At 38.4% G+C, this 17,289-nt stretch overlaps 1 pseudogene; it reads right to left on the reverse strand.

The window, feature by feature from the left end:
* Nucleotides 1–14,708: 14,708 nt before the first annotated feature.
* Nucleotides 14,709–15,819, reverse strand: LOC706680 (steroidogenic acute regulatory protein, mitochondrial-like; annotated as a pseudogene).
* Between the last annotated feature and the right edge of the window lie 1,470 nt (nucleotides 15,820–17,289).

Here is a 17,289-nt window from a genome sequence, read left to right on the forward strand (position 1 = left end):
ACTTTAGACTCTCCCAGCAGTAGCTTCTTTGGGTCTGACAAAAAAATGATTCCATCTTGGTATCCACAACTTTCACAATATATCACATAAACTTTTTATTTTTTTATTATTTTTTTTTTTAAATTTATTTATTATTATTATACTTTAAGTTGTAGGGTACATGTGCATAACGTGCAGGTTTGTTACATATGTATACTTGTGCCATGTTGCTGTGCTGCACCCATCAACTCGTCATTTACATCAGGTATAACTCCCAATGCAATCCCTCCCCCCTCCCCCCTCCCCATGATAGGCCCCGGTGTGTGATGTTCCCCTTCCTGAGTCCGAGTGATCTCATTGTTCAGTTCCCACCTATGAGTGAGAACATGCGGTGTTTGGTTTTCTGTTCTTGTGATAGTTTGCTAAGAATGATGGATTCCAGCTGCATCCAAGTCCCTACAAAGGACTCAAACTCATCCTTTTTTATGGCTGCATAGTATTCCATGGTGTAGGGTACTGGTACCAAAACAGAGATATAGACCAATGGAACAGAACAGAGTCCTCAGAAATAATACCACACATCTACAGCCATTTGATCTTTGACAAACCTGAGAGAAACAAGAAATGGGGAAAGGATTCCCTATTTAATAAATGGTGCTGGGAAAATTGGCTAGCCATAAGTAGAAAGCTGAAACTGGATCCTTTCCTTACTCCACATAAACTTTTTAAATGGACATAGTCTTACAAAAATGGAAACAGAAATTATATAAACAATTTTATTAGTGTTCATTTCCAAATGTAGCACTCTATCTAATATTGCACATTTTAGTAAATAGAAATTGAGAATTTTGAAGATTGTTATGCAACATGAATATCAAATTATAAGTTCTATTGTAGATATCATCATATGTTTCAAAAATGCTCATCAAAATTTGATGATGATTTCATAGTTTATATTTCTGAGAAGGTAGCTTTTCTTTGAATTCTTGCAACCCTTAGGAAATGTAAAAATAATGATAAAACATGAAGTTATGTTTAAGTTTTCTTCCATACGACAACAGCTGCTTTTAAAGTGTACCCTTGCTAGGATGAAAACTCCCAGTTACTTTGCTTGGGATGCATAATTCTAAATTGAAACTATGTTGAGAAGAAAAATTAAATTTCAATTATTTATGAGTAAATCTGCATAGATAGCCTTGATAAACAATAACGTGCTCTGAAAATGTTCAGAATAATAATTTAAAAAAAGCTCCTTAAATTTCCATGCCAAGCTCTTGGCAGATGTTTCCATGAAACTCTTTTCTCTATGGTAAATTTTATTTTGCTTATTATCTGACACAGTTGCACAACTTTCTCATAAAACTTATAAGGAATTTAGGATTTAAATGTGTTCATTTAAATATATGTGTGTGTGTGTGTATATATATGTGCGTGTGTGTATATATATGTATGTTTATATCCTGTGAAGTCTTCAAATGCCATAAACCTAAAATTCATAACTCTGATGGAATGTATTTAACAAATTGTAACAATGGAGTATGATTTTTTGATGAAATAAACCACAAAGGATAAATCATCATCAGAGTCACGTTGCAGGAAAAAAATTCAAGCCGACTTAATTGTAATCCTTGCTATATATAAATTCATTCTTTCTCATTGTCATCTGTGAATATAAATAGCTTACTTAATTTTAAAATTCAACATGTGGATGTAAATAATAGTTCCCATTATGATGATGATTGTGAACATGCTGAAGATTATGATGATTGTTATGCAAATAATTTATAAATAAATTTTTGTGTGAAATGATTCATTTTAAATTGAAAAAGAGTAAAGGAATAATGTAAATTCATATTACCACCTATAGTCACGACATGTTAAATCTAAGATCAAACTTGTCACATCTTGGTGAAATAAAAAAATAAAAACAGCCTAGAGTGACTACGTGACATGCTTATGTTCTTACAGGTATTTGTTATTGTTTACATATCACTTAGGATAACATTCAGTGCAGACATAGATTTACTGGGTTCATAAGCATAGGAAGTTAAGTCCCTGTATCTCAAACTAATTGCAGACATTAAATACTTTTAGAGCACTCTAGTCTTTCTATCTAGTGCCTATTGACAACTTAATAAGACTGAAAAAGAACACATTCAGCTGACCAGTAGGGGTCTAGTATTGAAGAAAATGTATGTGGTTCATTAAGAATGTGTGCTCTGGAATCAGACCACTTGCTTTCAAATCTTGGCTCTCCTACTTTCCAGCATAAGGTTGTATACATGTGGTTAAAAGCAGTTGTCAGAGTCATACTGCTTCCATGTGAATATCAACTTCACAATTTATTGGCTATGTGGCCTTGAGCAAGTTATAAAATTTTCTAGATACCAGTTTTCTTCTTTGACAAAATGGAAAATATAGTAATACCAACTCTAATATGGTTTGCTGCTCAGATAAAATGAGTTAATGATTCAAAAGTCCTTACAACATTATCTATTTCTGTCTCGCTTTGTCTTGCTTTGTGTGTGCATGTGTGTGTGTGTGTGAGAGAGAGAGAGAGAGAGTGAGAGAGAGAGACAGAGACACAATATTTACAAGACCTGCAAGGCACTTAGTACAGTGCTTGACAAATATTAAGTGCTTAGTAAATATTACATCTTATTATATCATTTAGTTTTAAAAAATAAGTGCCTACTCTATATTTGGAAATATTGTAGGCCCTTGGGATGTATTAGTAAACCAAATATCCCTGCTTCTTTGATAACATCTATTAGGGAATACAAAAATTACAGAAATAACTTACAATGTAAAAACAAGCAGTAAATAAGTTAGAAGATGGTAAGGGCTATGGAAAAAAAAAACTATGTAGAGCTGGACAGGAAAGATTCAGAGGGTCGAGAATGGCACAGGTAGGTTGTAATTTTAAACATGTAATTTTAAAACACTAAGGGAAGCTTAGTGACATAGTGACATTTGTGCAATGTTCAGATATGAGCCATTTGAGACGGAGGGACCCATCTGCAGAAAAGCTTTATGGCAGAGACACCTGATACTTTCATGGCCTGCAAAGGAGGCTACTATGTTTGGTGTAGAGTAAATGGAATGGAAACTATCAGGAAACTGATTAAAGATGTAACTGGGGGAAATTAAGTAGGATATCAAAGGGCTTTAAGATTTAGCTTTTGTGGAATCGGGCGCGGTGGCTCACGCCTGTAATCCCAGCACTTTGGGAGGCCGAGGTGGGCGAATCACGAGGTCAGGAGATCGAGATCATCCTGGCTAACACGGTGAAACCCTGTCTCTATAAAAATACAAAAAAATTAGCCAGGCTTGGTGGCGGGTGCCTGTAGTCCCAGCTGCTCCGGAGGCTGAGGCAGCAGAATGGCTTAAATCCGGGAGACGGAGCTTGCAGTGAGCCGAGATCGCGCCACAGCACTCCAGCCTGCCTGGGCGACAGAGCCAGGCTCCGTCTGAAAAAAAAAAAAAAAAAGAAAAAAAAAAAAAAGATTTAGCTTTTGTGCAATGGTAAACACTGCATAGTTTTCAGTAGAGTAGTGATATGATCTGAATTCTATTTTAAATTAACCCTTCTAACTGCTATATTAAGAAATGATTCTAGAGAGTTCAGAGTTGAAGTAGAGAAACCTGTTGGAAGACTTGCAAAAATCCAGGCTAAAGACATTGTTGGTTCAGCCACTGTTTGTGATAGGACATTTGGAGAATATAGGTCAGATTCTTTATATATTTTGAAGGTAAACATCACAGATTTTTAAACAAGTATAGGGATATAAGAAAAGTGGGTTGTCTAGAATAATTTCATGAATTTTTATTTAGGGCAACTATATTGGTGCAGATGCAATTGGTTGAGAAAGAAAAAGTTGTGAAGACAGTAGGTTTGAGGGGGGAGACCAGAAATTCAATTTTAGACTTGTAGACCTTCAAATCTCTGTTAGACATTCAAATAGAAATGTCAGGCAGGCAGTGTGATATACATATGAGTCTGGAATTCAGAAAATAATTCTGACCAACAAACTATAGCAGATAAAAAGACAGAAAAATAGACACTATCAAATGGAAAATATTATAGCTATTGAAAAGGAGGAAACTAAAGCCTGAACCCTGGAACTCTTCAAATTGAAACAAAAAAGGGGAAAAATGAACTGTGAGAAAAGATGGAGATTGAGTGGTTAGTAAAACAGTAAGGAAACTGAGTTTTTGGTATCATGAAAGCCAAAGGAGTAATGTGTTCAGGGAAAGATAGAGGGATTAGTTGTATCATATCCTGCTGATAAAAGTTGCATATTGATTATATTGAACACTGAAAATTGAAAATAAGTTTAGAAATATGTTGGATGTAATTTGAATTTAACAAAAGCAATTTCAGTGGAGTGATTTTAACCAGAATATAGACAGTGAATACAGACATTTTTGAGATGCTTGCTATAAAGAGGAGTAAAGAAGTGGAGTAGCATCTGTGAAGACAAGTGTCAACGATGGGATTTCAAGATGGAAGAAATAATTGGTTGTTTATGCTGAGGGGAATGGTAGAGAAGGGAGAATGCATGGTATAGGAAAGAGAGGGAATAATTGCTAACAAATGACATGAAGTAGGTGGGAGGAGATAATATTTGCTGTATAAATGCAAGGATTGTCTTTAGATAGGAGCAGGTGGGAAGACAGAGCTTATGAATAAAGATATTTGTAGGTGGATGAATGTGGTTTACTAGATTTTTCTTTCAAATTACTGAAAATTTCCCAGTTAATTAGAAAATAAGATCATCCTCTGAGCATGCAGATCAGCTAAGGAGGTATTGGAGGTTTCAGGGAAAAGAAAAACATACGTAACAGTCATCTGAGGGAATAAGCAAATAAATAAAGGTTATCGAGTATGATTATCTAACAGGAGTAAAGCCTCATTTGTTTTTCATATTCATCTGAATAAGTGCCTGAACAGGAGATAGAGAGTTGCATCTAACTATCTCTGCAATTTCACCAAATGCAGGAGTGAGATATGGGCAAGGAAAGCCAATTGCTACAGGACAGAGTGATCATGATCATTGAAAATAAGATATAAAATAGGTAAGAAGGAAACCTAGACTTGAGAGATTTAAAGGTTGAAAACATCAGTGGCCCAGGTGAAGTTAAAGAATTGTAGGCGCAATGGCCTTCTTTGTCTCTTTTGATCTTTGATGGTTTAAAGTCTGTTTTATCAGAGACTAGGATTGCAACCCCTGCTTTTTTTTGTTCTCCATTTGCTCGGTAAATCTTCCTCCATCCCTTTATCTTGATCCTATGTATGTCTCTGCGTGTGAGATGGGTCTCCTGAATACAGCAGACTGATGGGTCTTGACTCTTTATCCCATTTGCCAGTCTGTGTCTTTTAATTGGAGCATTTAGTCCATTTACATTTAAGGTTAATATTGTTATGTGTGAACTTGATCCTGCCATTATGATATTAACTGGTTATTTTGCTTGTTAGTTGATGCAGTTTCTTCCTAGCCTAAATGGTCTTTACATTTTGGCATGTTTTTGCAGTGGCTGGTACCGGTTGTTCCTTTCCATGTTTAGTGCTTCCTTCAGGGTCTCTTGTAAGGCAGGCCTAGTGGTGACAAAATCTCTAAGCATTTGCTTATCTGTAAAGGATTTTATTTCTCCTTCACTTATGAAACTTAGTTTGGCTGCATATGAAATTCCGGGTTTAAAATTCTTTTCTTTAAGAATGTTGAATATTGGCCCCCACTCTCTTCTGGCTTGGAGAGTTTCTGCCAAGAGATCTGCTGTTAGTCTGATGGGCTTCCCTTTGTGGGTAACCCGACCTTTCTCTCTGGCTGCCCTTAAGATTTTTTCCTTCATTTCAACTTTGGTGAATCTGGCAATTATGTGTCTTGGAGTTGCTCTTCTCGAGGAGTATCTCTGTGGCGTTCTCTGTATTTCCTGGATTTGAATGTTGGCCTGCCCTACTAGGTTGCAGAAATTCTCCTGGATGATATCCTGAAGAGTGTTTTCCAACTTGGTTCCATTTTCCCCCTCACTTTCAGGCATCCCAATCAGACGTAGATTTGGTCTCAATTCAACAGGAAGAGCTAACTATCCTAAATATATATGCACCCAATACAGGAGCACCCAGATTCATAAAGCAAGTCCTTAGAGACTTACAAAGAGACTTAGACTCCCATACAATAATAATGGGAGACTTCAACACTCCACTGTCAACATTAGACAGATCAACGAGACAGAAAGTTAACAAGGATATCCAGGAATTGAACTCATCTCTGCAGCAAGCAGACCTAATAGACATCTATAGAACTCTCCACCCCAAATCAACAGAATATACATTCTTCTCAGCACCACATAGCACTTATTCCAAAATAGACCACATAATTGGAAGTAAAGCACTCCTCAGTAAATGTACAAGAACAGAAATTATAACAAACTGTCTCTCAGACCACAGAGCAATCAAAGTAGAACTCAGGACTAAGACACTCAATCAAAACCGCTCAACTACATGGAAACTGAGCAATCTGCTCCTGAATGACTACTGGGTACATAATGAAATGAAGGCAGAAATAAAGATGTTCTTTGAAACCAATGAGAACAAAGATACAACATACCAGAATCTCTGGGACACATTTAAAGCAGTGTGTAGAGGGAAATTGATAGCACTAAATGTCCACAAGAGAAAGCAGGAAAGATCTAAAATTGACACTCTAACATCACAATTAAAAGAACTAGAGAAGCAAGAGCAAACACATTCAAAAGCTAGCAGAAGGCAAGAAATAACTAAGATCAGAGCAGAACTGAAGGAGATAGAGACACAAAAAACTCTCCAAAAAATCAATGAATCCAGGAGTTGGATTTTTGAAAAAAATCAACAAAATTGACAGACCGCTAGCAAGACTAATAAAGAAGAAAAGAGAGAAGAATCAAATAGATGCAATAAAAAATGATAAAGGGGATATCACCACCGACCCCACAGAAATACAAACTACCATCAGAGAATACTATAAACACCTCTACGCAAATAAACTAGAAAATCTAGAAGAAATGGATAATTTCCTGGACACTTACACTCTTCCAAGACTAAACCTGGAAGAAGTTGAATCCCTGAATAGACCAATAGCAGGCTCTGAAATTGAGGCAATAATTAATAGCCTACCAACCAAAAAAAGTCCAGGACCAGATGGATTCACAGCTGAATTCTACCAGAGGTCCAAGGAGCAGCTGGTACCATTCCTTCTGAAACTACTCCAATCAGTAGAAAAAGAGGGAATCCTCCCTAACTCATTTTATGAGGCCAACATCATCCTGATACCAAAGCCTGGCAGAGACACAACAAAAAAGAGAATTTTAGACAAATATCCCTGATGAACATCGATGCAAAAATCCTCAATAAAATACTGGCAAACCGGATTCAACAGCACATCAAAAAGCTTATCCACCATGATCAAGTGGGCTTCATCCCTGGGATGCAAGGCTGGTTCAACATTCGCAAATCAATAAACATAATCCAGCATATAAACAGAACCAAAGACAAGAACCACATGATTATCTCAATAGATGCAGAAAAGGCTTTTGACAAAATTCAACAGCCCTTCATGCTAAAAACGCTCAATAAATTCGGTATTTATGGAACGTACCTCAAAATAATAAGAGCTATTTATGACAAACCCACAGCCAATATCATACTAAATGGGCAAAAACTGGAAAAAATTCCCTTTGAAAACTGGCACAAGACAGGGATGCCCTCTCTCACCACTCCTATTCAACATAGTGTTGGAAGTTCTGGCTAAGGCAATCAGGCAAGAGAAAGAAATCAAGGGTATTCAGTTAGGAAAAGAAGAAGTCAAACTGTCCCTGTTTGCAGATGACATGATTGTATATTTAGAAAACCCCATTGTCTCAGCCCCAAATCTCCTTAAGCTGATAAGCAACTTCAGCAAAGTCTCAGGATACAAAATTAATGTGCAAAAATCACAAGCATTCTTATACACCAGTAACAGACAAACAGAGAGCCAAATCAGGAATGAACTTCCATTCACAATTGCTTCAAAGAGAATAAAATACCTAGGAATCCAACTTACAAGGGATGTAAAGGACCTCTTTAAAGAGAACTACAAACCACTGCTCAGTGAAATAAAAGAGGACATAAACAAATGGAATAACATACCATGCTCATGGATAGGAAGAATCAATATTGTGAAAATGGCCATATTGCCCAAAGTTATTTATAGATTCAATGCCCTCCGCATCAAGCTACCAACGAGTTTCTTCACAGAATTGGAAAAAACTGCTTTAAAGTTCATATGGAACCAAAAAAGAGCCCGCATCTCCAAGACAATCCTAAGTCAAAAGAACAAAGCTGGAGGCATCACGCTACCTGACTTCAAACTATACTACAAGGCTACAGTAACAAAAACAGCATGGTACTGGTACCAAAACAGAGATATAGACCAATGGAACAGAACAGAGTCCTCAGAAATAATACCACACATCTACAGCCATCTGATCTTTGACAAACCTGAGAGAAACAAGAAATGGGGAAAGGATTCCCTATTTAATAAATAGTGCTGGGATAATTGGCTAGCCATAAGCAGAAAGCTGAAACTGGATCTTTTCCTTACTCCTTATACGAAAATTAATTCAAGATGGATTAGAGACTTAAATGTTAGACCTAATACCATAAAAATCCTAGAGGAAAACCTAGGTAGTACCATTCAGGACATAGGCATGGGCAAAGACTTCATGTCTAAAACACCAAAAGCAACGGCAGCAAAAGCCAAAATTGACAAATGGGATCTCATTAAACTAAAGAGCTTCTGCACAGCAAAAGAAACTTCCATCAGAGTGAAGAGGCAACCTACAGAATGGGAGAAAATTTTTGCAATCTACTCATCTGACAAAGGGCTAATATCCAGAACCTACAAAGAACTCAAACTAATTTACAAGAAAAAAACAAACAACCCCATCAAAAAGTGGGCAAAGGGTATGAACAGACATTTCTCAAAAGAAGACATTCATACAGCCAACAGACACATGAAAAAATGCTCATCATCACTGGCCATCAGAGAAATGCAAATCAAAACCACAATGAGATACCATCTCACACCAGTTAGAATGGCGATCATTAAAAAGTCAGGAAACAACAGGTGCTGGAGAGGATGTGGAGAAATAGGAACACTTTTACACTGTTGGTGGGATTGTAAACTAGTTCAACCATTATGGAAAACAGTATGGCGATTCCTCAAGGATCTAGAACTAGAAGTACCATATGACCCAGCCATCCCATTACTGGGTATATACCCAAAGGATTATAAATCATGCTGCTCTAAAGACACATGCACATGTATGTTTATTGCGGCACTATTCACAATAGCAAAGACTTGGAATCAACCCAAATGTCCATCAGTGACAGATTGGATTAAGAAAATGTGGCACATATACACCATGGAATACTATGCAGCCATAAAAAAGGATGAGTTTGTGTCCTTTGTAGGGACATGGATGCAGCTGGAAACCATCATTCTTAGCAAACTATCACAAGAACAGAAAACCAAACACCGCATGTTCTCACTCATAGGTGGGAACTGAACAATGAGATCACTTGGACTCGGGAAGGGGAACATCACACACCGGGGCCTATCATGGGGAGGTGGAAGGGGGGAGGGATTGCATTGGGAGTTATACCTGATGTAAATGACGAGTTGATGGGTGCTGACGAGTTGATGGGTGCAGCACAGCAACATGGCACAAGTATACATATGTAACAAACCTGCACTTTATGCACATGTACCCTAGAACTTAAAGTATAATAATAAAAATAAAAAAAAAAAAGAATTGTAGGCGCCTGTGATCCCAACTACTTGGGAGGCTGACGCAGGAGAATTGCATGAACCCGGGAGGCAGAGGTTTCAGTGATCTGAGATTGCGCCATTGCACTCCAGCCTGGGCGACAGAGCAAGACTCCGTCTCAAGAAAAGAAAAAGAATTGCTATATTCAAGTCACCTGAAGATTAGAGCTAAAAGGACAATAATTTGTCAGAGAATGTACCACATGATAATAATATTATGGTATGTGTATAAAATTCTTGAAAACATCAAGACCTTTGTAATGACCATAAGAGCTAGATACTAACATATAGTGGAAAAGAGTATTATTGGAGAAAACTAATTTTAATAAACTAAAAGAACAAGAAGTTGGAAGGATAATCTACATTTACTTTAGAAACTTCAGAATAAAAAAAAAAAAAGTCACATTGAAGAGAGCCAGAAACTAAAATCTTCTTAGCAGTACTGTATTACTATTTACTATCTCAACAGTTTTCTCTGAAATTTGCTTACAAAAGCGATCATAATTTGTGGTTTATTATTATTTTATCCAACAATAGTAATCAGACTAGAATAAAGTAAAAGTATTAAGAATGGGCATACTGAACACACATCACAAATATTTTGTTGGTTAATGGAAATGCTAAGGAAATTGTGACCAGAAAGAAAAATCTATTAAAGTCAATGTGTGCTGAAAAAAATAGAGAAACATATTTTATTTTTATTTGAAAGTATGATTATTAAGAATATTTTTCTTTGAAGTTTCAAAAACAAACAGTAACATATGTGGTAGCTAGCTGAGCACTTTTGTATCATATCATTTATTGTCCTGCTTTTATGTAGTTATTGTAGACTTTGCAGATTTTTACTTGATAATGATTTGTCCCCTACCCTTTATTCTAGGCCTGGGGTGGCTAGAGCTTGTCTTGGCATCTCATGGATAAGGTGGAAACCAGCCTTCCAGCCCTAGACAGGACACTATCCCATCACAGGGTACACAAATACACACACACATAGAGTCACTCCTACTGGGACCATGTAGGCACACCAGTTACCCTAATGTGTACACCTTTGGGACATAGGACGAAACCATAGTGCCTGGAGAAAACAGAGGCAGACATGGGGAGAATGTACAAACTCCACACAGACAGTGGCACTCTGGGAATCAACTTTCAATCTCATCAACATTACAATAAACAATGTCAAATAAAATCATATTATTTGAGGATCTACTCTATAGAATTAACCAAATCTTCCTTGGATATTGCACATCAGCTAATCAGGATACTGTGAGGCATAAATTTCACAAACCCAGCTTGCTCAGCATTTGTGCTTTGCGTTTTAGAGATGAAAACATTTGTGGTTTGCCAAGTGAATCAAGGGACATAGCAGCAGTGTCTGGAACATGAATTTTACTTTTGGTAAATCTTTTGAACTTTGTATTGCTATTGCAACCTTTTGACCAAAAGCAGCTTCAAAATCATTGTCCTTAATTGAGTATTTATAAAATGTCACATATAAATTGCATTTTATTGTTTTTTAGGCATTATAAACAGCAGGAAATTTTAGCAACACAATTAACATGGGTTGTAATAAAATGTTTTTCCCTGCTGTCCAGTTTCTGCTGCTTTCTCGTCAGCAAGCACAGGGTTGAACTTGTTGCTGAACATTGGAGAAAGAAGGACTCTTTCCAGTCCATTTTATTTCTAATAGGCTTTCCTCAAGATCTAAATTGTTACCATAAACCTTTTAATGACCTGTAAGGACTTTCAAAGGTCTGATCCTCCTTACTTCTTTGATATCACCTGCATGATAATGTCTCTTTCTGTCTGCTCTATGGACACTAATTTCTTAAACTTACCATGACATTCCTAGTATTTGTTCTCATATCATCTCTTGAGAAGGCTTCTTTGGCCACGTGATATTTCAAAATCTCTCTCCAGCATTTCTTGGTATCTTTTTATAGTTTGTTGTTGTCTATTATTAGCAACTTATAAATTTGACTTATTCCTGTTGCCTGCATTAGAATATATGTTCCATGAGATAAAAAGTGTTTGTATTTTATGATCAGTAATTGCAGATTTTAGATCCATGTCTATCACATCATATGAAATGCTGAATTATTAAAATATTAAAATTCACGGAAGCTAAGTTTTCAGAATCATATTCTCTTGAGAAATCTCAGAAGCTTCTTTTTTTTATGTTTTTTGTTTGTTTGTTTGTTTTGTTTTGTTTTTTTATTATTATTATCTTTAAGTTCTAGGGTACATGTGCATAACATGCAGTCCCGGTGTGTGATGTTCCCCTTCCCGAGTCCAAGTGATCTCATTGTTCAGTTCCCACCTATGAGTGAGAACATGCGGTGTTTGGTTTTCTGTTCTTGTGATAGTTTGCTAAGAATGATGGCTTCCAGCTGCATCCATGTCCCTACAAAGGACACAAACTCATCCTTTTTTATGGCCGCATAGTATTCCATGGTGTATATGTGCCACATTTTCTTAATCCAGTCTGTCACTGATGGACATTTGGGTTGATTCCAAGTCTTTGCTATTGTGAATAGTGCCGCAATAAACATACGTGTGCATGTGTCTTTATAGCAGCATGATTTATAATCCTTTGGGTATATACCCAGTAATGGGATGGCTGGGTCATATGGTACATCTACTTCTAGATCCTTGAGGAATCGCCATACTGTTTTCCATAATGGTTGAACTAGTTTACAATCCCACCAACAGTGTAAAAGTGTTCCTATTTCTCCACATCCTCTCCAGCACCTGTTGTTTCCTGACTTTTTAATGATCGCCATTCTAACTGGTGTGAGATGGTATCTCATTGTGGTTTTGATTTGCATTTCTCTGATGGCCAGTGATGATGAGCATTTTTTCATGTGTCTGTTGGCTGTATGAATGTCTTCTTTTGAGAAATGTCTGTTCATATCCTTTGCCCACTTTTTGATGGGGTTGTTTGTTTTTTTCTAATCCTATCCTTAAATTTTTAAAAATGAAGTACCCTAAGTCCAGGGAATTGAAGAAATTATCCATGGTCAACAAAAAAGTTGAAGACAGATAAAGTACTAAATATCAATTCCATTCTCCTTGGATGGAACTGATTGTATACCCCTTTCCTTCTTTTATTGGTAAACATTGGTAGGCTTTGGCCATTTAACAAAAATTCATTCTGGGTACAGCTGTTGTTTCAGGTGAGAGTGGGAGCCAAAAAGAATTTTAGAATGCCTGCTGCGGAAGCATAGACAAATGTATTATCTCCCAGTGGATATAAGGCAGCATATAGACTTGACTGCTACTGGTTGCTGTCTGATAACTCAGAGTAATTGCTCTGACACCTCAGATAGTACAGCACAGAGATAAAGATACTGAGTTCCTTGAGATATCAATGAGCCAGTGGATCACCAAATCTTCAATTGTGTCCTATACCTGTGCTTCTACTTATATTAACTAATTTTTTTATTAAGAAAAAAGAGAAATATTTTTCATATATTCTTGGCATATTTCTGCTCTCCCTCAGATTTTGGAAGTGTTGGAAACAATGGAGATTGCTGGTGGCTAATACATAGTAGAATAAACTGGGGAAGAACATTTATTTCCAACTAAATGTGTGTGTGTGCATGCATGTGTGTGTACATGCATGTGTGTATGTGTTGATTTATTTCATTGATGTAGACTTATTAATTATTGACGTGAGATTCTTACATTACTTAACAGTAATCACATAACTCATAAGACCTTTTTAGATTTGCAGCCAAGGGCAAGAGCAGGGACTGAAATAACAAAACCCAAGGTCTATTAGTCTGCTTTCTCACTGATAATAAAGGCATACCAAAGACTGGGCAATTTACAAAAGAAAGAAATTTAATGGACTTGCAGTTCCACATGGCTGGGGAGGCTTCACAATCATAGTGGAAGGCAAGAAGGAGCAAATCACATCTTACATGGATGGCAGCAGGCAAAAGACTTGTGCAGGGAAACGCCCATTTTTAAAACCCTCCAAACTAGTGAGGTTTATTCACTAACACTAGAACAGCATGGGAAGACCCACCCCCATGATTCAATTACCTCCCACCAGGCCCCTCCCACAACACATAGGAATTCGAGATTGGACATAGCCAAACCATGTCACAAGGCTATAGAAGCAATACATTTATTAGGTGTTTAACGTGATTCATTGTTTTCATTTTAGTGTGTGATTACAGGCTTCATTTTCTGAACTCAGGTCCTTGTTTTGTGTGTGTGTGTGTGTGTGTGTGTGTGTGTCTGTGTGTGTGTGTGTGTGAATTATGATTCTTTATTCTGACTGGTGCCTATGGAAGCAACAAGGAAATCTATTTACTAATTAGTTTTGTCTTTTTGCATAGAGAAAGCTTGGACTATATTTCTGGAAGGTACCCACTGTGGGATGCTGCTTGTTCTCTGGTGTTGCCATGCAGCGACTGGGAGGAGCAGAGGGCTGCTGGAGACCCTCTGAGATTCTGCTTGTGCACATGCACTGCCTGCAGGGCATGGAGTTCTCCAGCCCATAAAGCAAGACTTCTCAGGCCTTGTAGCTAGCATCCACCACACCCATATCAGCCACTAACATTTTAAAGATGATTTTACGTGGGCACATAAGGGGCCAGAAAAAAAGTTTTACAAATATTTTAGGAGCCTTAACCTTCATGTTATAGCTAATCAGTGAATGAAGTTACCTTTTAATCAAAGAGCCTCATCGCTGTTTTCTTGGTACTAAAAACTTTTATCAATCTGAATCCTAGTGTTGTGCTCTAAACACTAACCTCACCTATTCCTCTGTCGCCAGAGGCTTTAAACTTGTAGGCTTCCAGCAGGGATTCTCCTGATAAGCGTGCATACCAGTGCAGCTGGGCACACTTGGGAACAGCAGACTGGCCTTCAACACCTGGCTTCAGAGGCAGGGTGTGACTCCAGGTGCTTGCTCAGGTGGTTGGCAAAATCCACCTGTGTCTGGAACAGGACCTGGTTGATGATGCTCTTGGGCAGCCACCCCTTGAAGTCGATGCTGAGCAATCACGAATGTTTGGTCTTGGAGGGACTTCCAGTTACCAGGTGAAGCACCATGCAAGTGGGACCATGCTACCCCCGATGACACCCTTCTGCTCGGGCATGTTCCTGAAGTCTGTGGCCATGCCAGTCAGCACACAGGTGGAGCCTCGACGCTTGGCACAGTGTATGCTCACAAAGTCGCGGGGCCCCACCAGGTTTCCCGCTGCCTTTGCAGCCAGCTCGTGGGTAATGAATGCGTCTTTTCTGATCTTCTGCAGGACCTTAATCTCTTTGATATTGGGGTTCCACTCCCCCATTGCCTCCATGTACTCCACCAGCTCTTCGTAGAGCGTCTCCATGGGTGGCTCCACCACAACTTCCAACCGAAACATCTTGCCCACAGCTGGAGCCACTTTACTCATCACTTTGTCCCCATTGTCTTGCTGGCTGTCCTTCTTCCAGCCCTCCTGGTTGCTGAGGGCTAAGGATGCCGAAGGCATTCTGCATGGCCTCTTCCCCCTGTCGGAGATAGGTCAGTTCCTGGTCATAGTAGAGAGTCTCCCTCTCTTTCTTTTTTTTTTTCTTCTTTCTTTTCTTTCTCCAGGTTCAAGAGATTCTCTTGCCTCAGCCTCCCAAGTAGGTGGGATTACAGGCACGTGCCACCACGCCTGGCTAATTTTTGTATTTTTAGGTGTTTTACCATATTGGTCAGGCTGCTCTCGAACTCCTAACCTCGTGATCCGCCCGCCTCGGCCTCCCAACGTGCTGGTATTACAGCGTGAGCCACTGCGCCCGGCCAGAGAGTCTCTTCCAGCAGCGAACGAAGCAGAGAACTCCACCACCGAATCTGGTTAACCCACGTGCTTGGAGGGGGGCCTCCCAGGGCCCTTCGGATCAGCTCCTGGCCGATGTTCCTCACAGCCTGTTGCCTCAGCCCCTTCATATTGCGCATGTGTCTGTAGGAGCTCCCGGGGCACAGTTTGAATGTCACTAGCAGCATTGTTTCCTGGCAGATGTGGCAGTAGTGGGGCCGCCAACGCCGGTGCTGCTGTCTCTTCTCTCAAGGGTGACTCTTCGTCCTTCCTGAGCCACTCAAGCTTCGCCTCTGAGTCCCGCAGCTCCAGCCTGGACCCGGTGTTCTGCGTATTAAATGTCCCTGACTGAAGGCTGTGCATCATCGTCAGGAGATATAAACGCCATCACTCACTGGATTCTTCCCAGCAGTGCTCAGCTCCCCGTGCAGCGCCTGCTGCCATCTATCCAGTGCATACTTTCTCCTTCCAGGGATGCTTGCAGTGCGGCCTCCCCTCCGAGGCTGTCCTCTGTGCCCCTCCTCACTCTACTCTTTAATTAGAATCCAGTATTTTGGCCAGGCTCGGTGGCTCAGGTCCTTCTTATAGACTCATTGAATATTGAAATCGGTAGGATATCCCTTTTTGCTAATTTATTGTCCTCATTTAGCGCTTCTCTCTGGTCTTTCCTGTCCTTTTGGAGTCACCAAACTTTGATAAGAGAAACTTTGACTTCCATTTCTGATCCCATGTGATCTTCCCAGTAAGTCTAATCCTAGGATGTGATTTGTATATCTGTTACTCTCTCACTCACATACTCCCTACTACGATAACCTGAAGCATAACTGAGTTGTCCATTCTATGACATAGCAAAATATATTGTTTTATTCCTGTAAAGAAATTTCTCAAGGAGTTAATTATAATGTAAAGCCATTTACTCATTCTGGCAATGTGCAAATTCAGAAATATACAGAAAATGTGCAACAACCCAAATTAATCTTAATATACACATTATGTTGTTAAAATCAAGGTAGATATGAATTTCTATAATCTTCATATGTAAAGCTTAATATCCTTAAGAAGTATTTAGGTAATATTGCAGTTTTAATTTGTGTCTATGTAGTTTGGTCCCCTTTACTCCATTTTAATTTTTTTCCACTCTTTGTATTACTCCCTTGTTTTCATTTGTTTTGCTAATATTTCCTCTTTATTATTATTTTGATATTTACAGAATAGTTGCAAAATTGTATAGTGAGTTCTTACCCTTTACTCATATTTCTCTAAGGTTTACATTATAAGCAGCTATGAAACACTTATCACAACTTAGAAATTCACATTGGTATGATCCCTTAAATCAAATTGCAGCGTTTATTCTGATTTTATCAGTTTTTCCATTAATATTCTTTTTTTTCTCTTTCAGTATTTAATGTATGATACCATATACTATATACCATATTGCATTTTTTTTCTGGTGTTCTCCAGTTGTGAGTTCTCACTCTTTGTTTATTTATTTGTTTTTGTAAGCTTGACACTTTTGAATTATACTGATCAAACATTTTGTTGAATATCCTTCAGTTTTGGTTTTTGCTGTTTTCTCATGATTAACTGGAGTGAATAAAGTTTCAGAAAAAAATACCACAGAAATAAAATGCACTTCTCATCACATCATGCCTAACCCT

This window comes from Macaca mulatta, chromosome 17 (assembly GCF_049350105.2).
Source record: "Macaca mulatta isolate MMU2019108-1 chromosome 17, T2T-MMU8v2.0, whole genome shotgun sequence".
Lineage (NCBI taxonomy): Eukaryota > Metazoa > Chordata > Mammalia > Primates > Cercopithecidae > Macaca > Macaca mulatta.